Below are 16504 nucleotides of genomic sequence, written 5' to 3' on the forward strand. Positions count from 1 at the left end.
ACACACACACACACACACACACACACACACACACACACACACACACACACCCCTCTGGAGAGATGCCAAGAATTACCATTTTATCTGAACAGCATTAGAGATCTATTAAATTTGTTCTAAAATTTAGGAGATGCTGTACTAAAATAAGTATGTGTGTAAATGTATTTATTATTATTTAATGTAGGCCAGTGATTCTTAAACCAAGAAGCCAGGCTGCTTAGCTTTCTAGTGCTGGGTACTTTTAATTGAGAAATCCGCAGTGCAGTACTGGCTAGATTTTCTAAAGTGCCCATGCTGACACCTAGACTCTCTCTCTGGCCCTCCTGCTCTAACTTACAATGATCTGGCACACAAAGTCATGACACTGGGGACAGACAGAAAAAACTGCCCCACTCCTCCCAGGATATGCCATGGCCACTGCCCTGCACGTCCCTGTCGCCCCCGCCCCCCACCGCCCCCGCCAAGAAAACAAACTAGAGCCTGCATTTTAGGCTGATCATCATCCTCTGGTTATAAGCGATATTTCTGGGAGGCCAGAGGCTGCTTCCAAGGGTGCAGAAGGAAACACACATAAAGCCATCATCAATCATTCATCAGTTACAATTACCATTTGCATCCATTTATCTAATCAGAGCCTGCAGCGACTACCACCCGTGAGCAGTTCAAAGTCAGTTAACACAGAAACATTCAGGGTGATTAACACTATCTGATATATATGCCCGCCCCTGTTCATGTTTCATTTACATGAACAATATATGCTCTCTCCCCCGCATTGCATGTTTAAGGAGGATGGGGAAATTACTGTACTGCAGTGGGAAGACAGGGCTAATCACATGCCACATTTCTTCAGACCAGCAAAGAAACATCCTGTGGGAGGCTAATAACTGGGATTGTGGTTTTAAGCATATTCTCTTTTTATTTCTAGAAACACATAAAGTACATAAAGACGCAAAGCTGTATATATGTCCATTCCCAGCTTCCTCCCCACCACTACACACAGCTCTCCCCCAATCAGGTTCCCTTACCCTTTTCCTGCCCCCCACCCCACACTTTATCTAAGTGGTTTCTACATCAGGTTCTTTTCATGATTACAATCAGCCTTGAAGTTTCAACATATTCATTTCATCCATGACATCTTTTTGGGAGCATCATAAACAACACTAAAAGCACTAAAGATGGTCACTGAAGGTGTTTCTTTTTTCCTCTATTTTGGAAATGTCTCCATGCCTCTCCTGTCACAATCGTATGTGTGTGTGCGTGCGCGCACGCGCACTCAGAATCATACCTTATTGGTCATACACTGGATTTCTGTTCACTTCTTGCTACATCATTAATGTGGTTCTATACTTTCTGCTGTACATAGCATAGTTTAAGGACCTTAAACTCTCAAATTGCTATAGAACAGTTTCTTTTAGTTTGAAAAGAAATATTTAAATAATATAACACCCAGGTGATAGCAAAGTGATGTTACTAAAGGATACAATCCTAGCTCACCTACTTCTGGACTCACTACTGGATCATGGTAATGCAGCTATGAAAACTTGGTGGGGAATTACATTACACTAAGTCTTTGCAATTTTACAATTTTAACTAAACCCACTAGACTGAGGGATGGGGTATGTGGGAGGCAGGGGCACAAAATTATTAACTGTCAAGCTATCCCAAATGGATTTAACTGAATTTCTCTTGTTCTTCAGCTAAAAGGATTAGTTGCTGTTTGCATCCTGGTTGAATACGTGCTCAAGGAATTTGAAACCTTGGTCAGGGCTGACAAGTGCTATTTTCAGGTCAATATTCCCTCCCCTTCCCCGTCCCACACTTAAGTCTATTCCTACCTACAAAGGATGAAACCTCTGTGCTCCTCAGTTCTCTTCTATATGAGGCACCATAAGAGTTGCCTTCACTGGGCTCTATGACAGGCCTATCTTTATCCTGAATAATAGGATAATTAGGTTTCAGGGTATTTTAAGTAGAAGGAGAAAATGTGGGTTGCTCAGTTGCCACCATGCTCATTCCTGCTTCCACATGCATTTTTATATTCTTCCTCCTGCCAGGAAAGTTCATATTCTCCTTTCTTACCTCCACCCCCCACCCCCTTTTTCCTTTTTTACCTATTCCTCTTACCTAACTTTTAAGGCCCAGCTCAACTCAAACCTGAATTGTGAGGTCTTTCCAGAGCATGACAGTGATTTATCCTATATGTACTTTTTTTTTTTTAATTTATTTGAGAGAGAGAGAGAGCATGAGAAGGGGGAGGGTCAGAGGGAGAAGCAGACTCCCTGCTGAGCAGGGAGCCTGATGCGGGACTAGATCCTGGGACTCCAGGATCATGACCTGAGCCGAAGGCAGTCTTTTAACCAACTGAGCCACCCAGGTGCCCCCTATATGTACTTCTTATTGCATATTTTCTGGCACACATCACAGAATTTCCTATATACTGCATTCTTCATATACATGCAAGATCGTGTCTCTTCCGAGTGACTACAGTATTCTTGAGATCAGTCGCACATCAGCACTGTGCTAGTTAGGCCGATAGAAATGAATGACATTTAAAGTGAAGTTTCTCAGAACTTGAATTTTTAAAAATTACTTATTTGGGAGGGAAAGACAATCTCTTATGTCTTAAAATGCTTAGAAATTGGATATTCTTAGATTTATGAGAAAAAATAATGAAACAGAATAGTAAAGCCAATTAGGATAGAGCTCTGATGTGTGTGTATAAGATCTAACTTGAACGGATTTTACTGTTGTATATATTAAAAATAATTTTCTTAAAAATGTTTTCAAACTGTAAAATGCTTTCATACTAGAATCCATTTAAACATATTTTAAGTAATATAAATGGGTTTATACATTCATTAGCAGTTAAGCAAGATTATCTAAAGAGTAATGGGATTTACGGTACATCAAACCTATAAGTATATTTAACTATATATATACATTCCCTAGAGGTAACATACAAAATGAAGTATGCAGAAAAACTTGAAAAAATACCCTTTGTTCACATATTTTGAGATGTGACATTAGAGTGACTTATTCATGAGAATTTCCTAATACATTAGTAAGCATGCTGCAGGATATTTTGGAAAAGTAATGAAGGCTTAGTAATGCAAAATTTTTCTCCAGCTTTCTTTTCCAAGAAATAAATGAGGTGAGACTTTCTTTTCAGTTCAAAACTAGCTCTTTCTATCCATAATCTCATTTATCACTTCGTCCTACACATTTGTATAGCTGCTGCTTCTTTTTGGAATCTGCTCCAGCTCCTCTACTAGAGCCTAAGTCCTCTGGAGGCCGACTCAGGATTTTCCCATCTGTTTGCAAGGCCTACCAGCAGAGTGCCCCGTGTAAAGGACGTGCACATGGGGAGAAGGAACGGGAGTCTGCCAGACAGACGGGGGGCAAAGCGAGAAAGGAAGAAGGACAGGGAACGACCCGGTGAGCACCAACTGTCTCCACAGACTATGCTCCAGGGCTGGCTTAGCTGGGCACTCGACCAACATTAGCTCATTCATCAGCATGGCTGTCTTTACCCCAAGCTCTGCCGAACCTTTACTGAAAGTTCCTTGGCTACCGGGTACCTTTCTCTGAAAATCTTCAGGGAAACTCACAGGCAGGTAAGGCCATTATATAGAAATAATGGCACAGTGAGTTGTGGATTGTAGTGGCAGGGGTAAGGAATACAAGAAGACTTTTTTTTTTTTTTTTTTTAATGAGGAATTGGTCCAAAAGGGGAGGACAGATGGAAGTCCAGGAAGATGGGAGGTGGGAACTGGATGGGAGGTGCGGGGGACCTGATGGCGGCTTGCTGTTGCTAAAACAAAAAGTTCAAGGCACAAAATAGTGAGGAATGGGGATTAAGACAGTGGGGGCCATGCCATAAAGCATCCTGATGAGCTGGCTAATGAGCCTGGATGTCACCTCCCGTGCACGTACAGGAGATCCATCAGAAGTTTCAGGATCTGCTCTGGCAGTTTTGTAAGGGATGTATTTGAAGGCATAGAACTGGAGGCTGGGAGACAATTAGATGGGATGAGAGATGAGCTCAGTTCAGATTAGAGTATTAGAACTGGAGATGAGGGGAAGAGTCAAGAAATATTTGGGAGGTATAATTACACCTCTGTGCGTAATGTTTTTCAAATGCAAATCATTTGTCAGTATCACTCCCTGGTTCTACAACTTTCAGAACAGAATGCACACATGGCCGACAGGGCTTCCCTCTCGATCTCATGGCCATGCACGTCCCATTCAACCACTCTCCCCAGTCCCAGGCCGCTCTTCTGGTCTTCCAACACACCAAGCCCTCTCCCTTCCTACTATGCATCTGCTTCCCCTAGCTCTCTGCATACCAACTTCGTTCTCATCCTTTCATCTCACCTCTTCAAAAGCACCTTCCATGGAAACCTTATTATCTAATGTGACCTTCCTCAATTACTCTGCTTTTAATTTACTCATTTCCTCCATGCCGCTTATCACAGTGCCTACTTATCTTGATTGTTTATCATACTTGTATTTTACCTGTTCATTATATTATGACCCTTTCCCCAAATGTGTCATGGGAGCCCTTGAATTCTTGGATTTGATTTATCCTTGACAGTACCAGCACGATGGTGCTTGGTATATGGACAGCCCCTCCCCAAAAAAGACTATACAAATGAATATATATGAATAAATGATAAAGACATGATTGTACATAATAATTAGAAGATGAGTTAAAGGAAGAAATCTAGTGACAGAGCCAGAATTTGCACCTAAGACTACCTGGTTGCAAATTCCACTTTTAGCCACTATCCAAAGTACTCCTGCTTTGTTTTAGAGGAAACATCTAATTCACTCATTCATACTCTAAGGCAAGTGCTATAGGGTAGAGAATTAATGACTCAGCATACAGACAATGTTCTCAAAACAAATATAAAAATGAGTATAAACATGTTTAATTGGCCTAAGAGACACTTACATGTTATGGAAGCATATATCTATCAATAAACCTATTATTAAAAAAAAACTTTTTTATTCTTCCATGGTTAATCTACAAATCTGGTCACCTTAAAGATGTGGCCTTTCCCATTTATTCCTCAAAAAATGCTTAAGAAAAGAAGATGGCAGAGAAATAAACTTAATGCTAAGAAGTTAACTATTTTTGTAATATGCTAAAACATAGTGCACAGCATTTTTGCATAAAAATTAACAAGTGGCATTTCCTAAATAAAATGGAAAATCAGTTTTATAAAAGCTGAGATTTGTCCTTAGATTTGTCATACCCATGTCGTCTATGCACAAATGGACTCTGTATGTGGGTCCCACCCACGTGTGGCACATACACTTCTTGTGTCTTATACAGGGCTTCTATCGTTGTGTGGGCTCTGCACAGGTGTCTTGTGCATGTGTATATATGTCTTGGGCACCTGTTCAAGTTGTCCCTTTGTGGGTCCTTCTACTTCCCAAGACCACCAGAGAGAAGAGCGAAGCCTGTGAGTGACACCAGCTTCCGCCCATCCCCTTTTCCTTTCCCCTAGCCATCAGGAAGCTCCTTGAAGGCTGGGACCTTCTCTAACACCTCTGTGTGCTCCTCCTTGGTGCCTGACACACAGTAGAAGCTCAATAAATGACTCTGTTGATGAAAAAAATTAATTTTAAAATTAATATAACTTTTCTTCTACACTTTATGAAATGTATGTAAAATTCTCTTAACACTGAAGACTTTTGATATATTAGGGGGCTCTTTTTTACATATGTCTAGATCCTTCTCTTCTAAATATTTATAAAAGGCAGTACACTACGCCATAAGCTAAATAATAGATCAATTCAGTTTTTCTGTAGTTTCCTTTTGACAAAGAAATACATTTTATCAGAAATAATTTCCTATCTGGAAATAATTTAGGGAGGGCTAATATTAAAGGAGCAACTTTAATTTTGGATTCAATCCGATTTCCCCCTCTTTTTCATGCCAGAAGTTCTGAAAGTTTAGTGTGCTTTAGGATCATCTGAATTTTTTTACAAAATGACAATTGCCAGGCCCCAACCTATATGATCTGGGGCCCAGATATCTACATTTTAAAAGTACCTCAGAAAATTATGGGGAAAGTTGGGGGGGTCTTATATGGTCTATATCTCTAGAACTCTACCAAAAACAAAACAAAAACAACTGGGGGAAATGTCTAAATTAAATAGTGCCTTACAGTCTACTATGCTTTTCCATTCATTATTTCATTTACTTTTCAGAGCAGAATGATGGGAAGAACAAGTATTGGCATCTTATTTTAAACGCAAGAACCTAAGACTCAAAGAGAGCAACTGACTTTCCACATTTGGTCCTCTTACTAGCAATATACAGTGACACTGACTCATTCACCTGTAGATGTTTGAGTACAAGCTTTTGTGCATGCACTGTTCTAGGTTCTTAGAAAAATTAGCAAATAGATTAAAAAATCTCTCTCTCATGATTATGTTCTGGCAGGGAGAGATTGATATAAGCAGTAGACATAATAAATAAATAAATCATGAAACTAATATTAAGTCCCATACAATCTATTCAAAGTAACCATAAAGTTAAAAAAAACTACATCTTACAGAGATTATCAAACGGACTTTTGAAACAAATGGGCTCTCCAGTTAATTAAATAAAAAAAAATGAAACCCAACACTTCATTCCCTGAGGAGTCTAACTGATAGAGACTTAAGTACGATAATAGCATTTTGCAAACATATAACCTTTTCTTTATGTAGTATCAAAGTCTTACTGTAAACTCCAAACACATACACAGCTCAATTCCCTTGTGGCTGCATTACTTGAAGTGCCTAACAAGTGGAATCTTACGTTATTCAGTCTGCTCTGTAGATGGCACTGCAGGCCCAACAATGATGCTCCGCTCACAGGCCTGGCCTTGTTATCACTGCCCCACACAGCAAAGTATCATATTGGCTACTGCAAAAACCACCTTTGCTCTAAAATCACTTTGCGATGGCAGGACACAACTTTAGTTTGTAATTTAATTAAAACATCCTTATTGAGTATTAGGTCCCACAAAGGCTGAACTGCTGAAATGATTCTGTTTATCCTGCTTTATCTACTGTAGCTTGTTGCGGGTATTAGTATAATGTCTGTTCTTGAAGTGGACAAATGATTCATTGATAAACTGATTCATAATAAATCATTCCTGTAGATTCTGGGTCTAACTCAACCAAAAGAATACTTTTTTATGGCACTTGATTTTTACTTCCCAGCCCAGGAAGTTCGGTAATTTTCTGCAGGGAGGTAGATTTAGTGTCCGCTGAAGGTAAAGGACAGAGGGTTGAAGACAGAGGTGCTCTACTGCAGTCAGACCGTAAGAGGTGAAGGAAGGCGTCTGTCATCCTGGGCTGGAGCAAGAAACTGCTGTAAATCGGCTAAAGCATTTAGGAAGAAGAAAGGTCAAGGCTTCTGGTTCTGAATCCCAGACTTTTATTTCACATTGACTGACTGATTGATTAACCTTTTCGAAGGGGTCACTAATGGCCAATGTAATGTAACTGTAGAAACAGGGGCAAAGTAGTTCAAACTATGCCATGTAGGATCAGACTCTTCTCTTTTCCTATACACTTGAATTACACTCAAGTACCAGCCTAGAAAACGAGTCATAGTTGATCAGACATTCAATAAGCATGTTTAATTAGCCTGGCCATTTCTTTACAGGTAAATCCTGAAACATGCAGGAGGGATGGGCCAGTCTGGCAGGTAATCATCATGGCCATTGAGTGCTAAGATAAAGTTTCCCCATGAAGGAAATGCTTTCTTCCATTAGACTGCTAAAAAGACACAGCTGCCCTGTAGTCCTCACCCTCATGGCTACTTATGCTCTGCACTAAGGGACAGGCCTTACCAGACTCTGCTGGCTGATGAATACTAGCTCACCTATGCCACCAAAGCTGGCAATCTCTCTTGGCCTTTGTCTGAGCCAGTTACTACTTTAAGGAGCTGACAGTGGAGAGATGAGGTGTTCTCTATTTTTTCCTTCTGTAGAGCTTTTTGCTTCAAGCAGTCTCTCATCCTTCCCTTCCATATGGCCAATTGAACCTTAGTGACAGAAATAAAGAGTGAGGAATAATACAGAGACAGATGTTTCAGATCCAGAAGGAGTGAAAGCACTAGAATGATGAGAAAGCAGAATGACAATCTGGACAAAAAGAGAAAGAAAGGATGTACTATATCAATCTTGACTCACAATTCCTCAAGTGGACCACAATGATTTTATTTTTTCAATTATCTAGAGGTTGAGGTATCAAAAGGAATCCAACAAGGACCCCAGGGCTCTCAGAATCCTGGCTGGGAACAAACTGCCATTTGTTTGAACAAACAGCATAACATTACTCTTCTTCCCTATGTGTCAAGGCTTTAGTGAACAGCTGGGAAGTTTGTTTAAAAGAATTCTCCAAATTTACTATAAGGTCAGTGTATCATTGGACATAATAATTTCAATTCCTCTAATATTGCATGTAACATATTTTAATTGAAAAAAAAAACAACAAACAAGTACAACTCTAGTGATTCCCTGATTCAATACTAATTGTTCTGTGCATTCATAGTCAGCAGTTACTAATGGGGGTAAGGGGGAGGCATCCAAGAGAGAATTCTGCTCTTCTGCTACTCTCCAGTGAAAAGGAGCACTGCCAGCAACTGGAAGGAATAAGCTTCGATTTCGAGCACATTGGTTATTTTTTTCCTCCTCCATTCGTGTTTTTCCTAGGCAAGTATTTGCATGCTTCCAAGGATTCTGTTAATCCATGTTCTAACAAAATCCTCAGAAAAAAGAAAATATCTCTACAGGAAATATAAAGTTGTATAGAAAAAAATTATCATTATAATCTGAATATGGAAAGGGAAAAAAGTAAGGAGTAAACCACAATATAAATTTTAATTTGTAATTTATAAAAGGAACATCCTCAATATGAGAGCATAAGTGAACTTACTGGAACTAAATAGTCGTGATTAAAAAAAAAAAATCACAATACACCAAAATTGGTAGTAGGGGGAAGTATACATGTTTTGGGGGAGGTGCTGTTATACCACTAAACAAGTATTTGTTTTCTGAAGTGAAAATCGCTTGATGGCATATAATCTACTTTCAGTTATTTCCAAGAAAACAAATGAATATGTTTAATTACTGTAGATGGAAGCATAATTGCCAGCACATGCCATCACAGAAAAAAGAGCTAAGCTATTTGACCACCCCTTGGCAAAAAATGCAGTGATAGGCATGTAAATCAATCTTTTCTTTCTCCCCCTTCCTCCCCTCCCCATCTCTGTGTACGTGTACGTTACGTGTGTGTGTATGGATGGATGGATGGGTCTGCACACGTGCTAGGGCTAGCTAGCAGCTCCTGCCTGGGCACAAATCATCTGGCTCTGTCAAAGTCATAAGGACATGCCCTCTAGCTGAAACCAGCAATATGGGTTACTAAAGAAATAGTAAGAGCCTCATATGAAGAATAAGTTTTTTAACCACAACTGCTAACTAAACAAACAAGATTTTCCCTTCCTGCAGAAAGTTCCCATTTTCAGTCCTGTGTTCTATTATCCAAAATAGTGTTTTCCAAACTTGAGATTTTATTGCTTTTCATATCACAAAGGTATAAAGCTAGGGGGTCATAAAACATGTGTACAATGAACAGGACCCACTGAGATTATTTTTCAAGAACTCATTTGAGAATTTTTAGGGAATATTAGGTTCTGTGGAATTAAAGAAGAGTCATTTAAAGACTCAGCATTATCAACAATAGCCAAACTATGGAGAGAGCCCAAATGTCCCTCGACTGATGAATGGATAAAGAAAATGTGGCATACACACACACACACACACACACACACACACACACACACACACACACAGAGGAATATTACTGAGCCATCGAAAAGAATGAAATCTTGCCATTTGCAACGACACGGATGGAACTACAGGATATTATGCTAAGCTAAATAAGTCAGTCAGAGAAAGACAAATACCATAGGCCGCCACTCATATGTGGAATTTAAGAAAGAAAACAGATGAACATATGGGAAGGAGGAAAATAAAAAAAAAAGGAGAGAGGGAAACATGCCATAAGTGACTCTTAACGATAGAGAACAAACTGAAGGTTGATGGAGGGAGGTGGGTGGGGGATGGGCTAGATGGGTAATGGGCATCAAGGAGGACCCTTGTGTTGAGCACTGGGTGTTGTATGTAAGTGATGAATCCCTGAATTCTATCCCAGAAACCAATATTACAATTTATGTTAACTAACAAAATTTAAATGAAAAAAATGAAAAAAAATAAAGACTCACTATTACCAACTGATCCTATTATGGGAAAACTTAACTTGGAATGGTCTGAGCAGCCCATCCCACTATCAGTTATACTCATCTCATGTATGCCCTATGTGAGCAGAGGCATGATCACAGCAGAAAGGCGGCTTAGCTTTAAACGCAGCCCTTCGTAACCTTGACTGTACAGGAAACACTTGGGAAAGTTAAATAAGCAAAAAGCAAAAAACCCACATCTAGGTAACAACTGAGATAGACCAATTAAATGAGACCCTCCACGTGCAGAAGTCCAGGCTTCAGTACATTTTATAACCTCCCAGGTGATTCCAGTGTGCAGCCACGGTTGATACCCTCATTTACTTCAAAAACAGTTCAAGAGGTAAAAAAGAAAGTACTAAGACAAAAATCCTTGGCCTGTGGGCTAACTTATCAGAAAGCCATAAGGCAACTAATTCTCTGCAAAATTCTCTTCAAGTTTGTCTGACAAAAATCTCTCTATAGCAGCCCCGTGAATTTGGAGGTCCTGGTGAAGGTTTATTTTTACTTGCGGTAGGAGGTGGTATATGAGTGGTAGGTCCATGGGTTTTGGAATCAGATGGCCAGAGAACAGTTCCAACTCTATTGCTTACAGGTTTCGTGACCCCACGCAACAAAGTTCATCTCTGTATCTTAGTTATTACCCTACCTGTGACCCTGTACTTCACATTGTTGGATTATAGGAGAATTCACAGACATGCTTCAAAAGAGTTTCTGACACTTCAGGAAGCACTCAGTATTCACTTGGTATTTGTTAGCTATTATTTCTTGCAGAAAAAATAAAGCAGGGGCCACAACCAAAGTAAGAAATATACGTACAATGTTATAAACTCATTTCAGTGACTTAAAAAAACTGTATGTGATAAGTCACTATTTGTGGTAATGGTAGTACTACACTTCAAACAAAACAGTTGTTTGTCGCTCTTTATGGTTTAAGGTTCTAGGTAAAATTTTGGTCGAGCAAAGGGTTTTGCAATTTAAGAAAATGTTTAAAATCCCTGTGTTAACATACTCGACTCTTACAGATTTAAAACACATTGTTAGAAATATGCACAGGCAATGGAATTTTCTTCTCTGAGGCCTCTCTGATTTATGTTAATTTGGACATGGACAAAGCTATGTGGCCAAGCTTTTGGCTCTTAGTGGTGTGCAGAGCATGTTTGCTTGATGTGGTACATAGGGGACTATGACAGTAAAAATGACACGGAAGAGGCTGTCCCTGGTCACAGACTTCCATTGAATTAAAACCACGGAGAACATGAGAGGCTTGACTAGCACAGGCTAAACATGGCCTGGCATCTTTGGAAACTTCTGAAGTTTTTAATATTCAGGAAAAAAGTTTGATATCTAGTTCTGGTGGAAATATCCTATCTCAGCTGTCCATCACAATCTCAATGAAGATAGAAATACAATGTATTATTGTTATGACATTGGCTGGTGACTGGAAACACATTACCAATGTACAAATTAGAACCTCTAATTCTAAAGTAATTATTAGCCAATTTCAGAATGTTAACACGATTAAAATTATGAATATATTAGTTGATTCATCCTCACAAATCAAATTTTGATTAGATAATACTACATGCTAATAGGTATTCAAATTTCTTAAAGGTTTTTTTAGTAGAAAAACTTTGACAAAATTGTTTGATAATGTACACAGAACTGGGAAGGGAATGAAAGATTGATGGTTTTTTTTCCCCCATAAACCTTAGTAAAGGTCCTGATTTGGTTGGTCTCCAACCGTTTTGGTTCAGAATTAGGAATTCTAGTTTTGATGACAGCTCATGTACACTGATTAGAAAAACATCTCATAGAGCTATTAGAAAAGCAAGTTAATCACTAGAAAAATAATGGTGATAGAACAGTATTTCATACTGAAAGTTCCTAAAAATGTCTGCTTCTAATTTATTATAGGGCACATACCCTTAATGAAACATCAGTGAACAGTTGGAACCTACATAAGTACATCTCTGTAGGTAATATTTGAATTCTACCAACAACTATAATCCTAGAAGCAGCAGCAGGTAGTGTGAAATGCAGCAGAGTGGGTGTGGGGTTCTAGGTATGGAATTGTGAAGATTTTCTAATGTCTGCAGACTTCATTTATAGTACATCTGGTCCTCTAAATTGCATCACCTTGTTTTAAGCAAAAAACTGGTAGGTCTTCTGTTTGGGACAGAACAAGTGAGAGAAACAGAGATTTGGGACATTTTACCAGGATAAGAGACACTTCCAGTCTTGTTTTTGTTGGAAAGAACCAAGTCATCCCAAAGATTATATGCCTGAAGAAGAGAATGCCCTCTTTCATAAGCAGACATGGAAGTTGAACTTGGAGTTTTATAATATTTTTAAAGATTTACTGATTGATTTTGAGAAAGAGAGAGACACAGACAGCATGAAAGTGGGGGGAGGGCAAGAAGGGGAGGGGAAGAGAGTCTCCAAGCAGACGCCCAGCTGAGCGCAGAGTCTGACCGCTGATCTCACAGACCCATGAGATCACAGCCTGAGCCAAAACCAAGAGCTGGAGGCTCAAATGACTGCGCCACCCAGGCACCCCTCAACCTGGGAATTTTAAAGGTCAATGGTACATCTTGAAAAAGATAATATATTAATGCAGCCATCATTTTTAGAAAATGTCACTCAATAGACCTTACCACTTAGAAAAAGTGAGAAATGCTTCTTCTGAGTGCTCAGTCAAATAATTGACATAAGATTCTAATTTCATACTTGGGCTGATGTTTAAAAAGAAAAAAAATTATTTACTCTATCTTTCTCTAATCCAATTCATACCATGATTCCAGAGTCATCTTCGCTAAACACAAAGGTGATCATTTCTCTTCTCTGCTTAAAATCTCTCCCCATTGCCTATAGAGAAATCCAGACTTCCTTTTATAGTTCACACCCCCTTCGGGATCTGATCCCACCTACATTTCCAGCAGCATCTCTCTACTGCACACTTGAGGTGCATCAATACTTCTGACTCATCATGACATGCTCTTGCAGATGCTACACCACCTTCTTGGAATGTGCTGTTTCATTTTATAGTTGCTACAAAAGATTTCTCTTCAAATATTATTTGTAATTGTGACATATCATAGCTTCCCAAGAGAACAAATTAGCATATAAATGATGAGCCTTTGGCATCAAAGGAAATATTCAACAATAGGGATATACATATACACACTTATACATAAATTACAAATTATTTAAACCATGGAGAAGTATGTGTTTTTCCAAACTTAAAAAAATAAACTATAACAAAAAACTTGATCTGACTTCATTCTATTCATAGCCTTAAGGCAAAACAGAAATTCCTGTAATACAGAAACTCACAAAAATACATGGACATCATAACAGACTTAGAACAGATTTAATATTTCTCCATGTTCAGAAAATCAAGTTGATGTATTTCATATCCCTACTCCCCTGGTTTTATGGTTCTTGGCATTTCTTTTGATTATTTTTGTTCTCAGGCAGGGCTGCCAAATCCTTTTCTATGCTTTAACCACCCTATTGTTCGGGTCTCCTCGCTCCAGCCCTCACTCTGCGGCCAAGCTCCCCGTCACTGCCTTGGCATCAAAAATGAAAGGCTGCCATAAAAGAAAGCTGCCCTAATAATCGGTGTGTGCCGGGCAAACAGTAATTTCCTTAGAGCCCTCCCCTTTAAAAAATCAGATAGAACATGGTCTCGAATATTATAGTCCTTCAGTGGATAGTTTGCTTCTGCTTTTGATGCCTCCTCTTCGGGACCCCTTTCATTGACTTATTCAATTATATGACTGTAGAATTTGTTTTTTAAGTATGCAAGGACATGAAAGACCAGCATTTTCGTGTCTGTGGTTCCCATGACGAAAACTAAAGGATCTGAAGAGTGTTGGAAATACTGAGTAATAATTCTGATAAATATTCTAAATATACCCTGCAGTCTACAATGGCGTAGATTCTTGGAACCTCAACTGCTGTGCCACACAGTATCAGAGAGGTTGATAAAATTTTGGCACGTGTTTCAGGAGAAAGGTTGACAAGTTTCAAATTTTTAACAAGTTTCTGCAAAATTATGTCAGCCTCCCCAAAGCTCTCTTCCAACAATTTAATCTGAATCACTTCCCATTCCCTCTGGGATCCGTCTATCCTTTGATAAACCTGCTGTCCATTTTTCCAAATCAATGAGACCAATCTGTACTTTGACTGGAATTTCCTTTTTTATCATCTAAATTGCTTTAAAAACAATTTAAAAAGGCAGAAGATTCTGGGATTTGTCCTAATCAAAGGTACAGGGCACAAAGCACAAGGCATTATTAATACTTCAGAACACACACAACAAAGGAAATCACTCAGCACCATTTCAGCATATTCCACCACTCAGGAGATTCATGCATATTTAAGTGAATTAATTTATTTTTTGCAATTTGCTCTTTAAGAGCTTAAGAGGCCATTTGCTTTGCTTATTTCAGGATTCTGTGCCCTTTTTCTCTGAGTCACCAACTTATAGCTTGAGTGCTCCAGGTGTATTTATGCTCCCAAAGTATTTTAAATTACCCATTAGGAAATCCAATTTCCTATTTATAAGACTCAGAAGTGATTTTCCACTGTTCACTTTTTTCTTAATTAAGGATATAGGCCTGTATTCTCAGCTGAACTTTTGCTATTATATATTATTGACTCTACAATAGTCAATATTTTAGAATGTCATTGATATCAGGATCACAGATAGTCACTTAAGATGGGCCACTCTTGGGTCCTCTTGAATTGATATTTTGGGTACCCCCAAAATTGTCACAATAATATCCACTGCTTATTACACTCTGTGCCCAACACTCTATAAACACGATCTCATCTAATCCTTTCCATACTTCTAGGGCCCTTCTTCTCTATGACTATTGCAGTTTGAGAAATTAGAAAATGTAGGCTTAGAGAAGTGAATCACAGGGTCACGTGCCTCATAAGTACCAGCACGGATATTTAAACCCACCACCTCTTCCTTCCAAGCTTTACATTGGTTCACAGATGTCCAAGGCAATAGACAGTGTTTTAGAGGGTTCAAGAATGATTAGGACCCAGGTTCTGCCTTTAAGGAATTTATGATCTAGTCGGGAAAGGGCTAAGGAAGTTATACAGGTATTATAGTCCAAAGCTGTGAGTGGCTTAAAAAGACATGCAAAGCAATCTGAAGAGTCAGGGAAATGAAAGGTCACATCTGGTTGGGGGTATAAATCTTCAAAAGGCAAGTGCTGCTTTGTAGAAGCCCAGAAAAGCAGGTGGGATTCAGAAAATGGAAACCATGGAGGTCAGGGCATCAATAAATAGGCCATTCTAGAGCACTGGCCTTGAACCAAGGATGACTGACAATAACGAACAAAAGACTATTTGGTTTTCACTATGGACTGAAAGCCCACCATCTAGTGGTGGACTCCACAGACATGGAAAATTCCTGGATTCTGGGACACAGCAGAATTGGATCACAGTGATGAACAGGGTTCCTTAAACTTTTGTCTGGAGGGAACTCTCAAAGCGTATCTTATTTAGTTGTACTGTTAAACAGAAAGATCTCCCTTGGCAAAAAGTATCATTTTAGATTCACCTCAGGTATTTTCTTTGATTCCCTCCTAGGTACTGCCTCTTCCACATACTCTATGTGGTAAAAAACAAAAAACAAAAAACAAAAACAAAAACAAAAACAAAAACACAAAAAAAGCCCCCCCAAAAAACAAAAACAAAAAACCCACAAGATTCAATTGTGTGAGTTTGAAGACCTAATTGGCTTTAGTCAAGGATTCCTGAATCTGAAAGCATCCCACCCAGCAAGTAGAAAGCAGCTGGAGTCGCTGCACAAATGGAAGGCTGATATAGGCAGAAGGTGGTGGGGGAGAAGTTGCTAACAAAGAGTGGATTGCTTCAAGCAAGGTTACCTCCCTTTGAGGGGAGGGCGGGGGTCTACCCTCCAGACTATCTCACTAGAGCTGATCAGGAAATTCCAGATTGACTGGTTAAAGGTCACATTTCTGGGACAGGCTGAAAGCGCAGTAAAGTCTTGGTTTGCTGTTATGTGGGCCGTGACTCCATTTTGGGCCTGTTCTTTCTTTCTTTCTTCCTTTCTTCCTTTCTTCCTTCCTTCCTTCCTTCCTTCCTTCCTTCCTTCCTTCCTTCCTTCCTTCCTTCCTCCCTCCCTCCCTCCCTCCCTCCCTCCCTTCC

The 16504-nt window shown here is 39.3% G+C and overlaps 1 protein-coding gene across 3 annotated transcripts in view; it reads right to left on the minus strand.

Annotated features, from left to right (window-relative positions):
* TPK1 (thiamin pyrophosphokinase 1) overlaps positions 1-16504 on the minus strand; it is a 339219-nt gene that overhangs the window by 63012 nt on the left and 259703 nt on the right. The window lies entirely within an intron of this gene.

This window comes from Callorhinus ursinus, unplaced genomic scaffold (genome assembly GCF_003265705.2).
Source record: "Callorhinus ursinus isolate GAN/ISIS: 27379988/994484 unplaced genomic scaffold, GSC_fseal_2.0 scaffold12, whole genome shotgun sequence".
NCBI lineage: Eukaryota > Metazoa > Chordata > Mammalia > Carnivora > Otariidae > Callorhinus > Callorhinus ursinus.